This window comes from Anthonomus grandis, unplaced genomic scaffold, assembly GCF_022605725.1.
Source record: "Anthonomus grandis grandis unplaced genomic scaffold, icAntGran1.3 ctg00000878.1, whole genome shotgun sequence".
In the NCBI taxonomy this organism is placed as follows: Eukaryota; Metazoa; Arthropoda; class Insecta; order Coleoptera; family Curculionidae; genus Anthonomus; species Anthonomus grandis.
Genome location: NW_026088614.1, coordinates 796 through 24,839, shown reverse-complemented (window position 1 = coordinate 24,839; position 24,044 = coordinate 796). Strand labels below are relative to the sequence as shown.

The window sequence follows — 24,044 nt, the reverse complement described above, 5'->3', positions numbered from 1 at the left end:
ACACATCTCGTGAGAGTTTGGATGGGTGACCGCTTGGGAACACCACGTGCTGTTGTCTTTTTTTTTTTTTTTTTTTTTTTTTTTTAATGCTTCTAAACACACCCCTACAGTTATTTTACATACCAATATTTTTCCAATATTTTTTTAATTAAAATATTCAGTGCATAATATGAGATCATTAAGAGTGCCTCATCAATTTTAATAATTTTTAAATATTGCTAAATACTTATATACTTATAGAGTACATGAATGCCACTCCGGGAAATATATAATGGGCAGGGTCTATTTTATGAAAATATTCAGTGCATAATATGAGATCATTAAGAGTGCCTCATCAATTTTAATAATTTTTAAATATTGCTAAATACTTATATACTTATAGAGTACATGAATGCCACTCCGGGAAATATATAATGGGCAGGGTCTATTTTATGAAAATATTCAGTGCATAATATGAGATCATTAAGAGTGCTCTCATCAATTTTAATAATTTTATGTATTGCTAAATACTTATATACTTATAGAGTACATGAATGCCACTCCGGGAAATATATAATGGGCAGGGTCTATTTTATGAAAATATTCAGTGCATAATATGAGATCATTAAGAGTGCCTCATCAATTTTAATAATTTTTAAATATTGCTAAATACTTATATACTTATAGAGTACATGAATGCCACTCCGGGAAATATATAATGGGCAGGGTCTATTTTATGAAAATATTCAGTGCATAATATGAGATCATTAAGAGTGCCTCATCAATTTTAATAATTTTTAAATATTGCTAAATACTTATATACTTATAGAGTACATGAATGCCACTCCGGGAAATATATAATGGGCAGGGTCTATTTTATGAAAATATTCAGTGCATAATATGAGATCATTAAGAGTGCTCTCATCAATTTTAATAATTTTATGTATTGCTAAATACTTATATACTTATAGAGTACATGAATGCCACTCCGGGAAATATATAATGGGCAGGGTCTATTTTATGAAAATATTCAGTGCATAATATGAGATCATTAAGAGTGCCTCATCAATTTTAATAATTTTTAAATATTGCTAAATACTTATATACTTATAGAGTACATGAATGCCACTCCGGGAAATATATAATGGGCAGGGTCTATTTTATGAAAATATTCAGTGCATAATATGAGATCATTAAGAGTGCCTCATCAATTTTAATAATTTTTAAATATTGCTAAATACTTATATACTTATAGAGTACATGAATGCCACTCCGGGAAATATATAATGGGCAGGGTCTATTTTATGAAAATATTCAGTGCATAATATGAGATCATTAAGAGTGCTCTCATCAATTTTAATAATTTTATGTATTGCTAAATACTTATATACTTATAGAGTACATGAATGCCACTCCGGGAAATATATAATGGGCAGGGTCTATTTTATGAAAATATTCAGTGCATAATATGAGATCATTAAGAGTGCTCTCATCAATTTTAATAATTTTAAGTATATATACCAATATTTTTTTTTATTAAAATTAAAATATTCAAATATTCAGTGCATAATATGAGATCATTAAGAGTGCTCTCATCAATTTTAATAATTTTATGTATTGCTAAATACTTATATACTTATAGAGTACATGAATGCCACTCCGGGAAATATATAATGGGCAACGGCCATACCACGCTGATATACCGGTTCTCGTCCGATCACCGAAGTCAAGCAGCGTCGGGCGTGGTTAGTACTTGGATGGGTGACCGCTTGGGAACACCACGTGCTGTTGTCTTTTTTTTTTTTTTTTTTTTTTTTTTTTAATGCTTCTAAACACACCCCTACAGTTATTTTACATACCAATATTTTTCCAATATTTTTTTAATTAAAATATTCAGTGCATAATATGAGATCATTAAGAGTGCCTCATCAATTTTAATAATTTTTAAATATTGCTAAATACTTATATACTTATAGAGTACATGAATGCCACTCCGGGAAATATATAATGGGCAGGGTCTATTTTATGAAAATATTCAGTGCATAATATGAGATCATTAAGAGTGCCTCATCAATTTTAATAATTTTTAAATATTGCTAAATACTTATATACTTATAGAGTACATGAATGCCACTCCGGGAAATATATAATGGGCAGGGTCTATTTTATGAAAATATTCAGTGCATAATATGAGATCATTAAGAGTGCCTCATCAATTTTAATAATTTTTAAATATTGCTAAATACTTATATACTTATAGAGTACATGAATGCCACTCCGGGAAATATATAATGGGCAGGGTCTATTTTATGAAAATATTCAGTGCATAATATGAGATCATTAAGAGTGCTCTCATCAATTTTAATAATTTTATGTATTGCTAAATACTTATATACTTATAGAGTACATGAATGCCACTCCGGGAAATATATAATGGGCAGGGTCTATTTTATGAAAATATTCAGTGCATAATATGAGATCATTAAGAGTGCCTCATCAATTTTAATAATTTTTAAATATTGCTAAATACTTATATACTTATAGAGTACATGAATGCCACTCCGGGAAATATATAATGGGCAGGGTCTATTTTATGAAAATATTCAGTGCATAATATGAGATCATTAAGAGTGCCTCATCAATTTTAATAATTTTTAAATATTGCTAAATACTTATATACTTATAGAGTACATGAATGCCACTCCGGGAAATATATAATGGGCAGGGTCTATTTTATGAAAATATTCAGTGCATAATATGAGATCATTAAGAGTGCTCTCATCAATTTTAATAATTTTATGTATTGCTAAATACTTATATACTTATAGAGTACATGAATGCCACTCCGGGAAATATATAATGGGCAGGGTCTATTTTATGAAAATATTCAGTGCATAATATGAGATCATTAAGAGTGCCTCATCAATTTTAATAATTTTTAAATATTGCTAAATACTTATATACTTATAGAGTACATGAATGCCACTCCGGGAAATATATAATGGGCAGGGTCTATTTTATGAAAATATTCAGTGCATAATATGAGATCATTAAGAGTGCCTCATCAATTTTAATAATTTTTAAATATTGCTAAATACTTATATACTTATAGAGTACATGAATGCCACTCCGGGAAATATATAATGGGCAGGGTCTATTTTATGAAAATATTCAGTGCATAATATGAGATCATTAAGAGTGCTCTCATCAATTTTAATAATTTTATGTATTGCTAAATACTTATATACTTATAGAGTACATGAATGCCACTCCGGGAAATATATAATGGGCAGGGTCTATTTTATGAAAATATTCAGTGCATAATATGAGATCATTAAGAGTGCTCTCATCAATTTTAATAATTTTAAGTATATATACCAATATTTTTTTTTATTAAAATTAAAATATTCAAATATTCAGTGCATAATATGAGATCATTAAGAGTGCTCTCATCAATTTTAATAATTTTATGTATTGCTAAATACTTATATACTTATAGAGTACATGAATGCCACTCCGGGAAATATATAATGGGCAACGGCCATACCACGCTGATATACCGGTTCTCGTCCGATCACCGAAGTCAAGCAGCGTCGGGCGTGGTTAGTACTTGGATGGGTGACCGCTTGGGAACACCACGTGCTGTTGTCTTTTTTTTTTTTTTTTTTTTTTTTTTTAATGCTTCTAAACACACCCCTACAGTTATTTTACATACCAATATTTTTCCAATATTTTTTTAATTAAAATATTCAGTGCATAATATGAGATCATTAAGAGTGCCTCATCAATTTTAATAATTTTTAAATATTGCTAAATACTTATATACTTATAGAGTACATGAATGCCACTCCGGGAAATATATAATGGGCAGGGTCTATTTTATGAAAATATTCAGTGCATAATATGAGATCATTAAGAGTGCCTCATCAATTTTAATAATTTTTAAATATTGCTAAATACTTATATACTTATAGAGTACATGAATGCCACTCCGGGAAATATATAATGGGCAGGGTCTATTTTATGAAAATATTCAGTGCATAATATGAGATCATTAAGAGTGCCTCATCAATTTTAATAATTTTTAAATATTGCTAAATACTTATATACTTATAGAGTACATGAATGCCACTCCGGGAAATATATAATGGGCAGGGTCTATTTTATGAAAATATTCAGTGCATAATATGAGATCATTAAGAGTGCTCTCATCAATTTTAATAATTTTATGTATTGCTAAATACTTATATACTTATAGAGTACATGAATGCCACTCCGGGAAATATATAATGGGCAGGGTCTATTTTATGAAAATATTCAGTGCATAATATGAGATCATTAAGAGTGCTCTCATCAATTTTAATAATTTTAAGTATATATACCAATATTTTTTTTTATTAAAATTAAAATATTCAAATATTCAGTGCATAATATGAGATCATTAAGAGTGCTCTCATCAATTTTAATAATTTTATGTATTGCTAAATACTTATATACTTATAGAGTACATGAATGCCACTCCGGGAAATATATAATGGGCAACGGCCATACCACGCTGATATACCGGTTCTCGTCCGATCACCGAAGTCAAGCAGCGTCGGGCGTGGTTAGTACTTGGATGGGTGACCGCTTGGGAACACCACGTGCTGTTGTCTTTTTTTTTTTTTTTTTTTTTTTTTTTAATGCTTCTAAACACACCCCTACAGTTATTTTACATACCAATATTTTTCCAATATTTTTTTAATTAAAATATTCAGTGCATAATATGAGATCATTAAGAGTGCCTCATCAATTTTAATAATTTTTAAATATTGCTAAATACTTATATACTTATAGAGTACATGAATGCCACTCCGGGAAATATATAATGGGCAGGGTCTATTTTATGAAAATATTCAGTGCATAATATGAGATCATTAAGAGTGCCTCATCAATTTTAATAATTTTTAAATATTGCTAAATACTTATATACTTATAGAGTACATGAATGCCACTCTGGGAAATATATAATATTTTTTTTTTTTTTTTTTTTTTTTTAATGCTTCTAAACACACCCCTACAGTTATTTTACATACCAATATTTTTCCAATATTTTTTTAATTAAAATATTCAGTGCATAATATGAGATCATTAAGAGTGCCTCATCAATTTTAATAATTTTTAAATATTGCTAAATACTTATATACTTATAGAGTACATGAATGCCACTCCGGGAAATATATAATGGGCAGGGTCTATTTTATGAAAATATTCAGTGCATAATATGAGATCATTAAGAGTGCCTCATCAATTTTAATAATTTTATGTATTGCTAAATACTTATATACTTATAGAGTACATGAATGCCACTCTGGGAAATATATAATATTTTTTTTTTTTTTTTTTTTTTTTTAATGCTTCTAAACACACCCCTACAGTTATTTTACATACCAATATTTTTCCAATATTTTTTTAATTAAAATATTCAGTGCATAATATGAGATCATTAAGAGTGCTCTCATCAATTTTAATAATTTTAAGTATTGCTAAATACTTATATACTTATAGAGTACATGAATGCCACTCCGGGAAATATATAATGGGCAACGGCCATACCACGCTGATATACCGGTTCTCGTCCGATCACCGAAGTCAAGCAGCGTCGGGCGTGGTTAGTACTTGGATGGGTGACCGCTTGGGAACACCACGTGCTGTTGTCTTTTTTTTTTTTTTTTTTTTTTTTTTTAATGCTTCTAAACACACCCCTACAGTTATTTTACATACCAATATTTTTCCAATATTTTTTTAATTAAAATATTCAGTGCATAATATGAGATCATTAAGAGTGCCTCATCAATTTTAATAATTTTTAAATATTGCTAAATACTTATATACTTATAGAGTACATGAATGCCACTCCGGGAAATATATAATGGGCAGGGTCTATTTTATGAAAATATTCAGTGCATAATATGAGATCATTAAGAGTGCCTCATCAATTTTAATAATTTTTAAATATTGCTAAATACTTATATACTTATAGAGTACATGAATGCCACTCCGGGAAATATATAATGGGCAGGGTCTATTTTATGAAAATATTCAGTGCATAATATGAGATCATTAAGAGTGCTCTCATCAATTTTAATAATTTTATGTATTGCTAAATACTTATATACTTATAGAGTACATGAATGCCACTCCGGGAAATATATAATGGGCAGGGTCTATTTTATGAAAATATTCAGTGCATAATATGAGATCATTAAGAGTGCTCTCATCAATTTTAATAATTTTAAGTATATATACCAATATTTTTTTTTATTAAAATTAAAATATTCAAATATTCAGTGCATAATATGAGATCATTAAGAGTGCTCTCATCAATTTTAATAATTTTATGTATTGCTAAATACTTATATACTTATAGAGTACATGAATGCCACTCCGGGAAATATATAATGGGCAGGGTCTATTTTATGAAAATATTCAGTGCATAATATGAGATCATTAAGAGTGCCTCATCAATTTTAATAATTTTATGTATTGCTAAATACTTATATACTTATAGAGTACATGAATGCCACTCTGGGAAATATATAATATTTTTTTTTTTTTTTTTTTTTTTTAATGCTTCTAAACACACCCCTACAGTTATTTTACATACCAATATTTTTTCAATATTTTTTTTATTAAAATATTCAGTGCATAATATGAGATCATTAAGAGTGCTCTCATCAATTTTAATAATTTTATGTATTGCTAAATACTTATATACTTATAGAGTACATGAATGCCACTCCGGGAAATATATAATGGGCAACGGCCATACCACGCTGATATACCGGTTCTCGTCCGATCACCGAAGTCAAGCAGCGTCGGGCGTGGTTAGTACTTGGATGGGTGACCGCTTGGGAACACCACGTGCTGTTGTCTTTTTTTTTTTTTTTTTTTTTTTTTTTTAATGCTTCTAAACACACCCCTACAGTTATTTTACATACCAATATTTTTCCAATATTTTTTTAATTAAAATATTCAGTGCATAATATGAGATCATTAAGAGTGCCTCATCAATTTTAATAATTTTTAAATATTGCTAAATACTTATATACTTATAGAGTACATGAATGCCACTCCGGGAAATATATAATGGGCAGGGTCTATTTTATGAAAATATTCAGTGCATAATATGAGATCATTAAGAGTGCCTCATCAATTTTAATAATTTTTAAATATTGCTAAATACTTATATACTTATAGAGTACATGAATGCCACTCCGGGAAATATATAATGGGCAGGGTCTATTTTATGAAAATATTCAGTGCATAATATGAGATCATTAAGAGTGCTCTCATCAATTTTAATAATTTTATGTATTGCTAAATACTTATATACTTATAGAGTACATGAATGCCACTCCGGGAAATATATAATGGGCAGGGTCTATTTTATGAAAATATTCAGTGCATAATATGAGATCATTAAGAGTGCCTCATCAATTTTAATAATTTTTAAATATTGCTAAATACTTATATACTTATAGAGTACATGAATGCCACTCCGGGAAATATATAATGGGCAGGGTCTATTTTATGAAAATATTCAGTGCATAATATGAGATCATTAAGAGTGCCTCATCAATTTTAATAATTTTTAAATATTGCTAAATACTTATATACTTATAGAGTACATGAATGCCACTCCGGGAAATATATAATGGGCAGGGTCTATTTTATGAAAATATTCAGTGCATAATATGAGATCATTAAGAGTGCTCTCATCAATTTTAATAATTTTATGTATTGCTAAATACTTATATACTTATAGAGTACATGAATGCCACTCCGGGAAATATATAATGGGCAGGGTCTATTTTATGAAAATATTCAGTGCATAATATGAGATCATTAAGAGTGCCTCATCAATTTTAATAATTTTTAAATATTGCTAAATACTTATATACTTATAGAGTACATGAATGCCACTCCGGGAAATATATAATGGGCAGGGTCTATTTTATGAAAATATTCAGTGCATAATATGAGATCATTAAGAGTGCCTCATCAATTTTAATAATTTTTAAATATTGCTAAATACTTATATACTTATAGAGTACATGAATGCCACTCCGGGAAATATATAATGGGCAGGGTCTATTTTATGAAAATATTCAGTGCATAATATGAGATCATTAAGAGTGCTCTCATCAATTTTAATAATTTTATGTATTGCTAAATACTTATATACTTATAGAGTACATGAATGCCACTCCGGGAAATATATAATGGGCAGGGTCTATTTTATGAAAATATTCAGTGCATAATATGAGATCATTAAGAGTGCTCTCATCAATTTTAATAATTTTAAGTATATATACCAATATTTTTTTTTATTAAAATTAAAATATTCAAATATTCAGTGCATAATATGAGATCATTAAGAGTGCTCTCATCAATTTTAATAATTTTATGTATTGCTAAATACTTATATACTTATAGAGTACATGAATGCCACTCCGGGAAATATATAATGGGCAACGGCCATACCACGCTGATATACCGGTTCTCGTCCGATCACCGAAGTCAAGCAGCGTCGGGCGTGGTTAGTACTTGGATGGGTGACCGCTTGGGAACACCACGTGCTGTTGTCTTTTTTTTTTTTTTTTTTTTTTTTTTTAATGCTTCTAAACACACCCCTACAGTTATTTTACATACCAATATTTTTCCAATATTTTTTTAATTAAAATATTCAGTGCATAATATGAGATCATTAAGAGTGCCTCATCAATTTTAATAATTTTTAAATATTGCTAAATACTTATATACTTATAGAGTACATGAATGCCACTCCGGGAAATATATAATGGGCAGGGTCTATTTTATGAAAATATTCAGTGCATAATATGAGATCATTAAGAGTGCCTCATCAATTTTAATAATTTTTAAATATTGCTAAATACTTATATACTTATAGAGTACATGAATGCCACTCCGGGAAATATATAATGGGCAGGGTCTATTTTATGAAAATATTCAGTGCATAATATGAGATCATTAAGAGTGCCTCATCAATTTTAATAATTTTTAAATATTGCTAAATACTTATATACTTATAGAGTACATGAATGCCACTCCGGGAAATATATAATGGGCAGGGTCTATTTTATGAAAATATTCAGTGCATAATATGAGATCATTAAGAGTGCTCTCATCAATTTTAATAATTTTATGTATTGCTAAATACTTATATACTTATAGAGTACATGAATGCCACTCCGGGAAATATATAATGGGCAGGGTCTATTTTATGAAAATATTCAGTGCATAATATGAGATCATTAAGAGTGCCTCATCAATTTTAATAATTTTTAAATATTGCTAAATACTTATATACTTATAGAGTACATGAATGCCACTCCGGGAAATATATAATGGGCAGGGTCTATTTTATGAAAATATTCAGTGCATAATATGAGATCATTAAGAGTGCCTCATCAATTTTAATAATTTTTAAATATTGCTAAATACTTATATACTTATAGAGTACATGAATGCCACTCCGGGAAATATATAATGGGCAGGGTCTATTTTATGAAAATATTCAGTGCATAATATGAGATCATTAAGAGTGCTCTCATCAATTTTAATAATTTTATGTATTGCTAAATACTTATATACTTATAGAGTACATGAATGCCACTCCGGGAAATATATAATGGGCAGGGTCTATTTTATGAAAATATTCAGTGCATAATATGAGATCATTAAGAGTGCCTCATCAATTTTAATAATTTTTAAATATTGCTAAATACTTATATACTTATAGAGTACATGAATGCCACTCCGGGAAATATATAATGGGCAGGGTCTATTTTATGAAAATATTCAGTGCATAATATGAGATCATTAAGAGTGCCTCATCAATTTTAATAATTTTTAAATATTGCTAAATACTTATATACTTATAGAGTACATGAATGCCACTCCGGGAAATATATAATGGGCAGGGTCTATTTTATGAAAATATTCAGTGCATAATATGAGATCATTAAGAGTGCTCTCATCAATTTTAATAATTTTATGTATTGCTAAATACTTATATACTTATAGAGTACATGAATGCCACTCCGGGAAATATATAATGGGCAGGGTCTATTTTATGAAAATATTCAGTGCATAATATGAGATCATTAAGAGTGCTCTCATCAATTTTAATAATTTTAAGTATATATACCAATATTTTTTTTTATTAAAATTAAAATATTCAAATATTCAGTGCATAATATGAGATCATTAAGAGTGCTCTCATCAATTTTAATAATTTTATGTATTGCTAAATACTTATATACTTATAGAGTACATGAATGCCACTCCGGGAAATATATAATGGGCAACGGCCATACCACGCTGATATACCGGTTCTCGTCCGATCACCGAAGTCAAGCAGCGTCGGGCGTGGTTAGTACTTGGATGGGTGACCGCTTGGGAACACCACGTGCTGTTGTCTTTTTTTTTTTTTTTTTTTTTTTTTTTAATGCTTCTAAACACACCCCTACAGTTATTTTACATACCAATATTTTTCCAATATTTTTTTAATTAAAATATTCAGTGCATAATATGAGATCATTAAGAGTGCCTCATCAATTTTAATAATTTTTAAATATTGCTAAATACTTATATACTTATAGAGTACATGAATGCCACTCCGGGAAATATATAATGGGCAGGGTCTATTTTATGAAAATATTCAGTGCATAATATGAGATCATTAAGAGTGCCTCATCAATTTTAATAATTTTTAAATATTGCTAAATACTTATATACTTATAGAGTACATGAATGCCACTCCGGGAAATATATAATGGGCAGGGTCTATTTTATGAAAATATTCAGTGCATAATATGAGATCATTAAGAGTGCCTCATCAATTTTAATAATTTTTAAATATTGCTAAATACTTATATACTTATAGAGTACATGAATGCCACTCCGGGAAATATATAATGGGCAGGGTCTATTTTATGAAAATATTCAGTGCATAATATGAGATCATTAAGAGTGCTCTCATCAATTTTAATAATTTTATGTATTGCTAAATACTTATATACTTATAGAGTACATGAATGCCACTCCGGGAAATATATAATGGGCAGGGTCTATTTTATGAAAATATTCAGTGCATAATATGAGATCATTAAGAGTGCCTCATCAATTTTAATAATTTTTAAATATTGCTAAATACTTATATACTTATAGAGTACATGAATGCCACTCCGGGAAATATATAATGGGCAGGGTCTATTTTATGAAAATATTCAGTGCATAATATGAGATCATTAAGAGTGCCTCATCAATTTTAATAATTTTTAAATATTGCTAAATACTTATATACTTATAGAGTACATGAATGCCACTCCGGGAAATATATAATGGGCAGGGTCTATTTTATGAAAATATTCAGTGCATAATATGAGATCATTAAGAGTGCTCTCATCAATTTTAATAATTTTATGTATTGCTAAATACTTATATACTTATAGAGTACATGAATGCCACTCCGGGAAATATATAATGGGCAGGGTCTATTTTATGAAAATATTCAGTGCATAATATGAGATCATTAAGAGTGCCTCATCAATTTTAATAATTTTTAAATATTGCTAAATACTTATATACTTATAGAGTACATGAATGCCACTCCGGGAAATATATAATGGGCAGGGTCTATTTTATGAAAATATTCAGTGCATAATATGAGATCATTAAGAGTGCCTCATCAATTTTAATAATTTTTAAATATTGCTAAATACTTATATACTTATAGAGTACATGAATGCCACTCCGGGAAATATATAATGGGCAGGGTCTATTTTATGAAAATATTCAGTGCATAATATGAGATCATTAAGAGTGCTCTCATCAATTTTAATAATTTTATGTATTGCTAAATACTTATATACTTATAGAGTACATGAATGCCACTCCGGGAAATATATAATGGGCAGGGTCTATTTTATGAAAATATTCAGTGCATAATATGAGATCATTAAGAGTGCCTCATCAATTTTAATAATTTTTAAATATTGCTAAATACTTATATACTTATAGAGTACATGAATGCCACTCCGGGAAATATATAATGGGCAGGGTCTATTTTATGAAAATATTCAGTGCATAATATGAGATCATTAAGAGTGCCTCATCAATTTTAATAATTTTTAAATATTGCTAAATACTTATATACTTATAGAGTACATGAATGCCACTCCGGGAAATATATAATGGGCAGGGTCTATTTTATGAAAATATTCAGTGCATAATATGAGATCATTAAGAGTGCTCTCATCAATTTTAATAATTTTATGTATTGCTAAATACTTATATACTTATAGAGTACATGAATGCCACTCCGGGAAATATATAATGGGCAGGGTCTATTTTATGAAAATATTCAGTGCATAATATGAGATCATTAAGAGTGCCTCATCAATTTTAATAATTTTTAAATATTGCTAAATACTTATATACTTATAGAGTACATGAATGCCACTCCGGGAAATATATAATGGGCAGGGTCTATTTTATGAAAATATTCAGTGCATAATATGAGATCATTAAGAGTGCCTCATCAATTTTAATAATTTTTAAATATTGCTAAATACTTATATACTTATAGAGTACATGAATGCCACTCCGGGAAATATATAATGGGCAGGGTCTATTTTATGAAAATATTCAGTGCATAATATGAGATCATTAAGAGTGCTCTCATCAATTTTAATAATTTTATGTATTGCTAAATACTTATATACTTATAGAGTACATGAATGCCACTCCGGGAAATATATAATGGGCAGGGTCTATTTTATGAAAATATTCAGTGCATAATATGAGATCATTAAGAGTGCTCTCATCAATTTTAATAATTTTAAGTATATATACCAATATTTTTTTTTATTAAAATTAAAATATTCAAATATTCAGTGCATAATATGAGATCATTAAGAGTGCTCTCATCAATTTTAATAATTTTATGTATTGCTAAATACTTATATACTTATAGAGTACATGAATGCCACTCCGGGAAATATATAATGGGCAACGGCCATACCACGCTGATATACCGGTTCTCGTCCGATCACCGAAGTCAAGCAGCGTCGGGCGTGGTTAGTACTTGGATGGGTGACCGCTTGGGAACACCACGTGCTGTTGTCTTTTTTTTTTTTTTTTTTTTTTTTTTTTAATGCTTCTAAACACACCCCTACAGTTATTTTACATACCAATATTTTTCCAATATTTTTTTAATTAAAATATTCAGTGCATAATATGAGATCATTAAGAGTGCCTCATCAATTTTAATAATTTTTAAATATTGCTAAATACTTATATACTTATAGAGTACATGAATGCCACTCCGGGAAATATATAATGGGCAGGGTCTATTTTATGAAAATATTCAGTGCATAATATGAGATCATTAAGAGTGCCTCATCAATTTTAATAATTTTTAAATATTGCTAAATACTTATATACTTATAGAGTACATGAATGCCACTCTGGGAAATATATAATATTTTTTTTTTTTTTTTTTTTTTTTTAATGCTTCTAAACACACCCCTACAGTTATTTTACATACCAATATTTTTCCAATATTTTTTTAATTAAAATATTCAGTGCATAATATGAGATCATTAAGAGTGCCTCATCAATTTTAATAATTTTTAAATATTGCTAAATACTTATATACTTATAGAGTACATGAATGCCACTCCGGGAAATATATAATGGGCAGGGTCTATTTTATGAAAATATTCAGTGCATAATATGAGATCATTAAGAGTGCCTCATCAATTTTAATAATTTTATGTATTGCTAAATACTTATATACTTATAGAGTACATGAATGCCACTCTGGGAAATATATAATATTTTTTTTTTTTTTTTTTTTTTTTTTAATGCTTCTAAACACACCCCTACAGTTATTTTACATACCAATATTTTTCCAATATTTTTTTAATTAAAATATTCAGTGCATAATATGAGATCATTAAGAGTGCTCTCATCAATTTTAATAATTTTAAGTATTGCTAAATACTTATATACTTATAGAGTACATGAATGCCACTCCGGGAAATATATAATGGGCAACGGCCATACCACGCTGATATACCGGTTCTCGTCCGATCACCGAAGTCAAGCAGCGTCGGGCGTGGTTAGTACTTGGATGGGTGACCGCTTGGGAACACCACGTGCTGTTGTCTTTTTTTTTTTTTTTTTTTTTTTTTTTTAATGCTTCTAAACACACCCCTACAGTTATTTTGCATACCAATATTTTTCCAATATTTTTTTAATTAAAATATTCAGTGCATAATATGAGATCATTAAGAGTGCCTCATCAATTTTAATAATTTTTAAATATTGCTAAATACTTATATACTTATAGAGTACATGAATGCCACTCCGGGAAATATATAATGGGCAGGGTCTATTTTATGAAAATATTCAGTGCATAATATGAGATCATTAAGAGTGCCTCATCAATTTTAATAATTTTTAAATATTGCTAAATACTTATATACTTATAGAGTACATGAATGCCACTCTGGGAAATATATAATATTTTTTTTTTTTTTTTTTTTTTTTAATGCTTCTAAACACACCCCTACAGTTATTTTACATACCAATATTTTTCCAATATTTTTTTAATTAAAATATTCAGTGCATAATATGAGATCATTAAGAGTGCCTCATCAATTTTAATAATTTTTAAATATTGCTAAATACTTATATACTTATAGAGTACATGAATGCCACTCCGGGAAATATATAATGGGCAGGGTCTATTTTATGAAAATATTCAGTGCATAATATGAGATCATTAAGAGTGCCTCATCAATTTTAATAATTTTATGTATTGCTAAATACTTATATACTTATAGAGTACATGAATGCCACTCTGGGAAATATATAATATTTTTTTTTTTTTTTTTTTTTTTTTTAATGCTTCTAAACACACCCCTACAGTTATTTTACATACCAATATTTTTCCAATATTTTTTTAATTAAAATATTCAGTGCATAATATGAGATCATTAAGAGTGCTCTCATCAATTTTAATAATTTTAAGTATTGCTAAATACTTATATACTTATAGAGTACATGAATGCCACTCCGGGAAATATATAATGGGCAACGGCCATACCACGCTGATATACCGGTTCTCGTCCGATCACCGAAGTCAAGCAGCGTCGGGCGTGGTTAGTACTTGGATGGGTGACCGCTTGGGAACACCACGTGCTGTTGTCTTTTTTTTTTTTTTTTTTTTTTTTTTTTAATGCTTCTAAACACACCCCTACAGTTATTTTACATACCAATATTTTTCCAATATTTTTTTAATTAAAATATTCAGTGCATAATATGAGATCATTAAGAGTGCCTCATCAATTTTAATAATTTTTAAATATTGCTAAATACTTATATACTTATAGAGTACATGAATGCCACTCCGGGAAATATATAATGGGCAGGGTCTATTTTATGAAAATATTCAGTGCATAATATGAGATCATTAAGAGTGCCTCATCAATTTTAATAATTTTTAAATATTGCTAAATACTTATATACTTATAGAGTACATGAATGCCACTCCGGGAAATATATAATGGGCAGGGTCTATTTTATGAAAATATTCAGTGCATAATATGAGATCATTAAGAGTGCTCTCATCAATTTTAATAATTTTATGTATTGCTAAATACTTATATACTTATAGAGTACATGAATGCCACTCCGGGAAATATATAATGGGCAGGGTCTATTTTATGAAAATATTCAGTGCATAATATGAGATCATTAAGAGTGCTCTCATCAATTTTAATAATTTTATGTATTGCTAAATACTTATATACTTATAGAGTACATGAATGCCACTCCGGGAAATATATAATGGGCAGGGTCTATTTTATGAAAATATTCAGTGCATAATATGAGATCATTAAGAGTGCTCTCATCAATTTTAATAATTTTATGTATTGCTAAATACTTATATACTTATAGAGTACATGAATGCCACTCCGGGAAATATATAATGGGCAGGGTCTATTTTATGAAAATATTCAGTGCATAATATGAGATCATTAAGAGTGCCTCATCAATTTTAATAATTTTATGTATTGCTAAATACTTATATACTTATAGAGTACATGAATGCCACTCTGGGAAATATATAATATTTTTTTTTTTTTTTTTTTTTTTTTAATGCTTCTAAACACACCCCTACAGTTATTTTACATACCAATATTTTTCCAATATTTTTTTAATTAAAATATTCAGTGCATAATATGAGATCATTAAGAGTGCTCTCATCAATTTTAATAATTTTAAGTATTGCTAAATACTTATATACTTATAGAGTACATGAATGCCACTCCGGGAAATATATAATGGGCAACGGCCATACCACGCTGATATACCGGTTCTCGTCCGATCACCGAAGTCAAGCAGCGTCGGGCGTGGTTAGTACTTGGATGGGTGACCGCTTGGGAACACCACGTGCTGTTGTCTTTTTTTTTTTTTTTTTTTTTTTTTTTTAATGCTTCTAAACACACCCCTACAGTTATTTTACATACCAATATTTTTCCAATATTTTTTTAATTAAAATATTCAGTGCATAATATGAGATCATTAAGAGTGCCTCATCAATTTTAATAATTTTTAAATATTGCTAAATACTTATATACTTATAGAGTACATGAATGCCACTCCGGGAAATATATAATGGGCAGGGTCTATTTTATGAAAATATTCAGTGCATAATATGAGATCATTAAGAGTGCCTCATCAATTTTAATAATTTTTAAATATTGCTAAATACTTATATACTTATAGAGTACATGAATGCCACTCTGGGAAATATATAATATTTTTTTTTTTTTTTTTTTTTTTTTTAATGCTTCTAAACACACCCCTACAGTTATTTTACATACCAATATTTTTCCAATATTTTTTTAATTAAAATATTCAGTGCATAATATGAGATCATTAAGAGTGCCTCATCAATTTTAATAATTTTTAAATATTGCTAAATACTTATATACTTATAGAGTACATGAATGCCACTCCGGGAAATATATAATGGGCAGGGTCTATTTTATGAAAATATTCAGTGCATAATATGAGATCATTAAGAGTGCCTCATCAATTTTAATAATTTTATGTATTGCTAAATACTTATATACTTATAGAGTACATGAATGCCACTCTGGGAAATATATAATATTTTTTTTTTTTTTTTTTTTTTTTTAATGCTTCTAAACACACCCCTACAGTTATTTTACATACCAATATTTTTCCAATATTTTTTTAATTAAAATATTCAGTGCATAATATGAGATCATTAAGAGTGCTCTCATCAATTTTAATAATTTTAAGTATTGCTAAATACTTATATACTTATAGAGTACATGAATGCCACTCCGGGAAATATATAATGGGCAACGGCCATACCACGCTGATATACCGGTTCTCGTCCGATCACCGAAGTCAAGCAGCGTCGGGCGTGGTTAGTACTTGGATGGGTGACCGCTTGGGAACACCACGTGCTGTTGTCTTTTTTTTTTTTTTTTTTTTTTTTTTTTAATGCTTCTAAACACACCCCTACAGTTATTTTACATACCAATATTTTTCCAATATTTTTTTAATTAAAATATTCAGTGCATAATATGAGATCATTAAGAGTGCCTCATCAATTTTAATAATTTTTAAATATTGCTAAATACTTATATACTTATAGAGTACATGAATGCCACTCCGGGAAATATATAATGGGCAGGGTCTATTTTATGAAAATATTCAGTGCATAATATGAGATCATTAAGAGTGCCTCATCAATTTTAATAATTTTTAAATATTGCTAAATACTTATATACTTATAGAGTACATGAATGCCACTCCGGGAAATATATAATGGGCAGGGTCTATTTTATGAAAATATTCAGTGCATAATATGAGATCATTAAGAGTGCCTCATCAATTTTAATAATTTTTAAATATTGCTAAATACTTATATACTTATAGAGTACATGAATGCCACTCCGGGAAATATATAATGGGCAGGGTCTATTTTATGAAAATATTCAGTGCATAATATGAGATCATTAAGAGTGCTCTCATCAATTTTAATAATTTTATGTATTGCTAAATACTTATATACTTATAGAGTACATGAATGCCACTCCGGGAAATATATAATGGGCAGGGTCTATTTTATGAAAATATTCAGTGCATAATATGAGATCATTAAGAGTGCCTCATCAATTTTAATAATTTTTAAATATTGCTAAATACTTATATACTTATAGAGTACATGAATGCCACTCTGGGAAATATATAATATTTTTTTTTTTTTTTTTTTTTTTTTAATGCTTCTAAACACACCCCTACAGTTATTTTACATACCAATATTTTTCCAATATTTTTTTAATTAAAATATTCAGTGCATAATATGAGATCATTAAGAGTGCCTCATCAATTTTAATAATTTTTAAATATTGCTAAATACTTATATACTTATAGAGTACATGAATGCCACTCCGGGAAATATATAATGGGCAGGGTCTATTTTATGAAAATATTCAGTGCATAATATGAGATCATTAAGAGTGCCTCATCAATTTTAATAATTTTATGTATTGCTAAATACTTATATACTTATAGAGTACATGAATGCCACTCTGGGAAATATATAATATTTTTTTTTTTTTTTTTTTTTTTTTTAATGCTTCTAAACACACCCCTACAGTTATTTTACATACCAATATTTTTCCAATATTTTTTTAATTAAAATATTCAGTGCATAATATGAGATCATTAAGAGTGCTCTCATCAATTTTAATAATTTTAAGTATTGCTAAATACTTATATACTTATAGAGTACATGAATGCCACTCCGGGAAATATATAATGGGCAACGGCCATACCACGCTGATATACCGGTTCTCGTCCGATCACCGAAGTCAAGCAGCGTCGGGCGTGGTTAGTACTTGGATGGGTGACCGCTTGGGAACACCACGTGCTGTTGTCTTTTTTTTTTTTTTTTTTTTTTTTTTTAATGCTTCTAAACACACCCCTACAGTTATTTTACATACCAATATTTTTCCAATATTTTTTTAATTAAAATATTCAGTGCATAATATGAGATCATTAAGAGTGCCTCATCAATTTTAATAATTTTTAAATATTGCTAAATACTTATATACTTATAGAGTACATGAATGCCACTCCGGGAAATATATAATGGGCAGGGTCTATTTTATGAAAATATTCAGTGCATAATATGAGATCATTAAGAGTGCCTCATCAATTTTAATAATTTTTAAATATTGCTAAATACTTATATACTTATAGAGTACATGAATGCCACTCCGGGAAATATATAATGGGCAGGGTCTATTTTATGAAAATATTCAGTGCATAATATGAGATCATTAAGAGTGCTCTCATCAATTTTAATAATTTTATGTATTGCTAAATACTTATATACTTATAGAGTACATGAATGCCACTCCGGGAAATATATAATGGGCAGGGTCTATTTTATGAAAATATTCAGTGCATAATATGAGATCATTAAGAGTGCTCTCATCAATTTTAATAATTTTAAGTATATATACCAATATTTTTTTTTATTAAAATTAAAATATTCAAATATTCAGTGCATAATATGAGATCATTAAGAGTGCTCTCATCAATTTTAATAATTTTATGTATTGCTAAATACTTATATACTTATAGAGTACATGAATGCCACTCCGGGAAATATATATATGGGCAGGGTCTATTTTATGAAAATATTCAGTGCATAATATGAGATCATTAAGAGTGCCTCATCAATTTTAATAATTTTATGTATTGCTAAATACTTATATACTTATAGAGTACATGAATGCCACTCTGGGAAATATATAATATTTTTTTTTTTTTTTTTTTTTTTTTTAATGCTTCTAAACACACCCCTACAGTTATTTTACATACCAATATTTTTTTCAATATTTTTTTTATTAAAATATTCAGTGCATAATATGAGATCATTAAGAGTGCTCTCATCAATTTTAATAATTTTATGTATTGCTAAATACTTATATACTTATAGAGTACATGAATGCCACTCCGGGGAAATATATAATGGGCAACGGCCATACCACGCTGATATACCGGTTCTCGTCCGATCACCGAAGTCAAGCAGCGTCGGGCGTGGTTAGTACTTGGATGGGTGACCGCTTGGGAACACCACGTGCTGTTGTCTTTTTTTTTTTTTTTTTTTTTCTTTTTTTAATGCTTCTAAACACACCCCTACAGTTATTTTTACATACCAATATTTTTTCCAATATTTTTTTAATTAAAATATTCAGTGCATAATATGAGATCATTAAGAGTGCCTCATCAATTTTAATAATTTTTAAATATTGCTAAATACTTATATACTTATAGAGTACATGAATGCCACTCCGGGAAATATATAATGGGCAGGGTCTATTTTATGAAAATATTCAGTGCATAATATGAGATCATTAAGAGTGCCTCATCAATTTTAATAATTTTTAAATATTGCTAAATACTTATATACTTATAGAGTACATGAATGCCACTCCGGGAAATATATAATGGGCAGGGTCTATTTTATGAAAATATTCAGTGCATAATATGAGATCATTAAGAGTGCTCTCATCAATTTTAATAATTTTATGTATTGCTAAATACTTATATACTTATAGAGTACATGAATGCCACTCCGGGAAATATATAATGGGCAGGGTCTATTTTATGAAAATATTCAGTGCATAATATGAGATCATTAAGAGTGCCTCATCAATTTTAATAATTTTTAAAATATTGCTAAATACTTATATACTTAACTCTCACGAGATGTGTAATATATAATGGGCAGGGTCTATTTTATGAAAATATTCAGTGCATAATATGAGATCATTAAGAGTGCCTCATCAATTTTAATAATTTTTAAATATTGCTAAATACTTATATACTTATAGAGTACATGAATGCCACTCCGGGAAATATATAATGGGCAGGGTCTATTTTATGAAAATATTCAGTGCATAATATGAGATCATTAAGAGTGCCTCATCAATTTTAATAATTTTTAAATATTGCTAAATACTTATATACTTATAGAGTACATGAATGCCACTCCGGGAAATATATAATGGGCAGGGTCTATTTTATGAAAATATTCAGTGCATAATATGAGATCATTAAGAGTGCTCTCATCAATTTTAATAATTTTATGTATTGCTAAATACTTATATACTTATAGAGTACATGAATGCCACTCCGGGAAATATATAATGGGCAGGGTCTATTTTATGAAAATATTCAGTGCATAATATGAGATCATTAAGAGTGCTCTCATCAATTTTAATAATTTTAAGTATATATACCAATATTTTTTTTTATTAAAATTAAAATATTCAAATATTCAGTGCATAATATGAGATCATTAAGAGTGCTCTCATCAATTTTAATAATTTTATGTATTGCTAAATACTTATATACTTATAGAGTACATGAATGCCACTCCGGGAAATATATAATGGGCAGGGTCTATTTTATGAAAATATTCAGTGCATAATATGAGATCATTAAGAGTGCCTCATCAATTTTAATAATTTTATGTATTGCTAAATACTTATATACTTATAGAGTACATGAATGCCACTCTGGGAAATATATAATATTTTTTTTTTTTTTTTTTTTTTTTTAATGCTTCTAAACACACCCCTACAGTTATTTTACATACCAATATTTTTTCAATATTTTTTTTATTAAAATATTCAGTGCATAATATGAGATCATTAAGAGTGCTCTCATCAATTTTAATAATTTTATGTATTGCTAAATACTTATATACTTATAGAGTACATGAATGCCACTCCGGGAAATATATAATGGGCAACGGCCATACCACGCTGATATACCGGTTCTCGTCCGATCACCGAAGTCAAGCAGCGTCGGGCGTGGTTAGTACTTGGATGGGTGACCGCTTGGGAACACCACGTGCTGTTGTCTTTTTTTTTTTTTTTTTTTTTTTTTTTTTTAATGCTTCTAAACACACCCCTACAGTTATTTTACATACCAATATTTTTCCAATATTTTTTTAATTAAAATATTCAGTGCATAATATGAGATCATTAAGAGTGCCTCATCAATTTTAATAATTTTTAAATATTGCTAAAATACTTATATACTTATAGAGTACATGAATGCCACTCCGGGAAATATATAATGGGCAGGGTCTATTTTATGAAAATATTCAGTGCATAATATGAGATCATTAAGAGTGCCTCATCAATTTTAATAATTTTTAAATATTGCTAAATACTTATATACTTATAGAGTACATGAATGCCACTCCGGGAAATATATAATGGGCAGGGTCTATTTTATGAAAATATTCAGTGCATAATATGAGATCATTAAGAGTGCTCTCATCAATTTTAATAATTTTATGTATTGCTAAATACTTATATACTTATAGAGTACATGAATGCCACTCCGGGAAATATATAATGGGCAGGGTCTATTTTATGAAAATATTCAGTGCATAATATGAGATCATTAAGAGTGCCTCATCAATTTTAATAATTTTTAAATATTGCTAAATACTTATATACTTATAGAGTACATGAATGCCACTCCGGGAAATATATAATGGGCAGGGTCTATTTTATGAAAATATTCAGTGCATAATATGAGATCATTAAGAGTGCCTCATCAATTTTAATAATTTTTAAATATTGCTAAATACTTATATACTTATAGAGTACATGAATGCCACTCCGGGAAATATATAATGGGCAGGGTCTATTTTATGAAAATATTCAGTGCATAATATGAGATCATTAAGAGTGCTCTCATCAATTTTAATAATTTTATGTATTGCTAAATACTTATATACTTATAGAGTACATGAATGCCACTCCGGGAAATATATAATGGGCAGGGTCTATTTTATGAAAATATTCAGTGCATAATATGAGATCATTAAGAGTGCCTCATCAATTTTAATAATTTTTAAATATTGCTAAATACTTATATACTTATAGAGTACATGAATGCCACTCCGGGAAATATATAATGGGCAGGGTCTATTTTATGAAAATATTCAGTGCATAATATGAGATCATTAAGAGTGCCTCATCAATTTTAATAATTTTTAAATATTGCTAAATACTTATATACTTATAGAGAGTACATGAATGCCACTCCGGGAAATATATAATGGGCAGGGTCTATTTTATGAAAATATTCAGTGCAATAATATGAGATCATTAAGAGTGCTCTCATCAATTTTAATAATTTTATGTATTGCTAAATACTTATATACTTATAGAGTACATGAATGCCACTCCGGGAAATATATAATGGGCAGGGTCTATTTTATGAAAATATTCAGTGCATAATATGAGATCATTAAGAGTGCTCTCATCAATTTTAATAATTTTAAGTATATATACCAATATTTTTTTTTATTAAAATTAAAATATTCAAATATTCAGTGCATAATATGAGATCATTAAGAGTGCTCTCATCAATTTTAATAATTTTATGTATTGCTAAATACTTATATACTTATAGAGTACATGAATGCCACTCCGGGAAATATATAATGGGCAACGGCCATACCACGCTGATATACCGGTTCTCGTCCGATCACCGAAGTCAAGCAGCGTCGGGCGTGGTTAGTACTTGGATGGGTGACCGCTTGGGAACACCACGTGCTGTTGTCTTTTTTTTTTTTTTTTTTTTTTTTTTTTTTAATGCTTCTAAACACACCCCTACAGTTATTTTACATACCAATATTTTTCCAATATTTTTTTAATTAAAATATTCAGTGCATAATATGAGATCATTAAGAGTGCCTCATCAATTTTAATAATTTTTAAATATTGCTAAATACTTATATACTTATAGAGTACATGAATGCCACTCCGGGAAATATATAATGGGCAGGGTCTATTTTATGAAAATATTCAGTGCATAATATGAGATCATTAAGAGTGCCTCATCAA

General features: G+C 28.6%; 16 non-coding genes across 16 annotated transcripts; all 16 read left to right on the top strand.

Moving 5' to 3' along the window:
* The first annotated feature begins 1,655 nt into the window (after positions 1-1,655).
* Positions 1,656-1,773, top strand: LOC126749886 (5S ribosomal RNA). Its single transcript, XR_007665445.1, has one exon. It is a non-coding gene; the product is annotated as a 5S ribosomal RNA (ribosomal RNA).
* A 1,739-nt stretch (positions 1,774-3,512) lies between these two features.
* Positions 3,513-3,630, top strand: LOC126749884 (5S ribosomal RNA). Its single transcript, XR_007665443.1, has one exon. It is a non-coding gene; the product is annotated as a 5S ribosomal RNA (ribosomal RNA).
* An 886-nt stretch (positions 3,631-4,516) lies between these two features.
* Positions 4,517-4,634, top strand: LOC126749883 (5S ribosomal RNA). Its single transcript, XR_007665442.1, has one exon. It is a non-coding gene; the product is annotated as a 5S ribosomal RNA (ribosomal RNA).
* Positions 4,635-5,560: 926 nt separating this feature from the next.
* On the top strand, positions 5,561-5,678 carry LOC126749882 (5S ribosomal RNA). Its single transcript, XR_007665441.1, has one exon. It is a non-coding gene; the product is annotated as a 5S ribosomal RNA (ribosomal RNA).
* A 1,098-nt stretch (positions 5,679-6,776) lies between these two features.
* LOC126749881 (5S ribosomal RNA) lies at positions 6,777-6,894 on the top strand. Its single transcript, XR_007665440.1, has one exon. It is a non-coding gene; the product is annotated as a 5S ribosomal RNA (ribosomal RNA).
* A 1,597-nt stretch (positions 6,895-8,491) lies between these two features.
* Positions 8,492-8,609, top strand: LOC126749880 (5S ribosomal RNA). Its single transcript, XR_007665439.1, has one exon. It is a non-coding gene; the product is annotated as a 5S ribosomal RNA (ribosomal RNA).
* Positions 8,610-10,347: 1,738 nt separating this feature from the next.
* Positions 10,348-10,465, top strand: LOC126749879 (5S ribosomal RNA). Its single transcript, XR_007665438.1, has one exon. It is a non-coding gene; the product is annotated as a 5S ribosomal RNA (ribosomal RNA).
* A 2,590-nt stretch (positions 10,466-13,055) lies between these two features.
* Positions 13,056-13,173, top strand: LOC126749878 (5S ribosomal RNA). Its single transcript, XR_007665437.1, has one exon. It is a non-coding gene; the product is annotated as a 5S ribosomal RNA (ribosomal RNA).
* A 928-nt stretch (positions 13,174-14,101) lies between these two features.
* Positions 14,102-14,219, top strand: LOC126749877 (5S ribosomal RNA). Its single transcript, XR_007665436.1, has one exon. It is a non-coding gene; the product is annotated as a 5S ribosomal RNA (ribosomal RNA).
* A 927-nt stretch (positions 14,220-15,146) lies between these two features.
* Positions 15,147-15,264, top strand: LOC126749876 (5S ribosomal RNA). The gene has a single exon (XR_007665435.1). It is a non-coding gene; the product is annotated as a 5S ribosomal RNA (ribosomal RNA).
* Positions 15,265-16,403: 1,139 nt separating this feature from the next.
* Positions 16,404-16,521, top strand: LOC126749875 (5S ribosomal RNA). Its single transcript, XR_007665434.1, has one exon. It is a non-coding gene; the product is annotated as a 5S ribosomal RNA (ribosomal RNA).
* A 928-nt stretch (positions 16,522-17,449) lies between these two features.
* Positions 17,450-17,567, top strand: LOC126749889 (5S ribosomal RNA). Its single transcript, XR_007665448.1, has one exon. It is a non-coding gene; the product is annotated as a 5S ribosomal RNA (ribosomal RNA).
* A 1,354-nt stretch (positions 17,568-18,921) lies between these two features.
* Positions 18,922-19,039, top strand: LOC126749888 (5S ribosomal RNA). The gene has a single exon (XR_007665447.1). It is a non-coding gene; the product is annotated as a 5S ribosomal RNA (ribosomal RNA).
* Positions 19,040-20,142: 1,103 nt separating this feature from the next.
* LOC126749887 (5S ribosomal RNA) lies at positions 20,143-20,260 on the top strand. The gene has a single exon (XR_007665446.1). It is a non-coding gene; the product is annotated as a 5S ribosomal RNA (ribosomal RNA).
* Positions 20,261-21,923: 1,663 nt separating this feature from the next.
* Positions 21,924-22,041, top strand: LOC126749885 (5S ribosomal RNA). The gene has a single exon (XR_007665444.1). It is a non-coding gene; the product is annotated as a 5S ribosomal RNA (ribosomal RNA).
* Positions 22,042-23,644: 1,603 nt separating this feature from the next.
* On the top strand, positions 23,645-23,762 carry LOC126749874 (5S ribosomal RNA). The gene has a single exon (XR_007665433.1). It is a non-coding gene; the product is annotated as a 5S ribosomal RNA (ribosomal RNA).
* Positions 23,763-24,044: the final 282 nt, after the last annotated feature.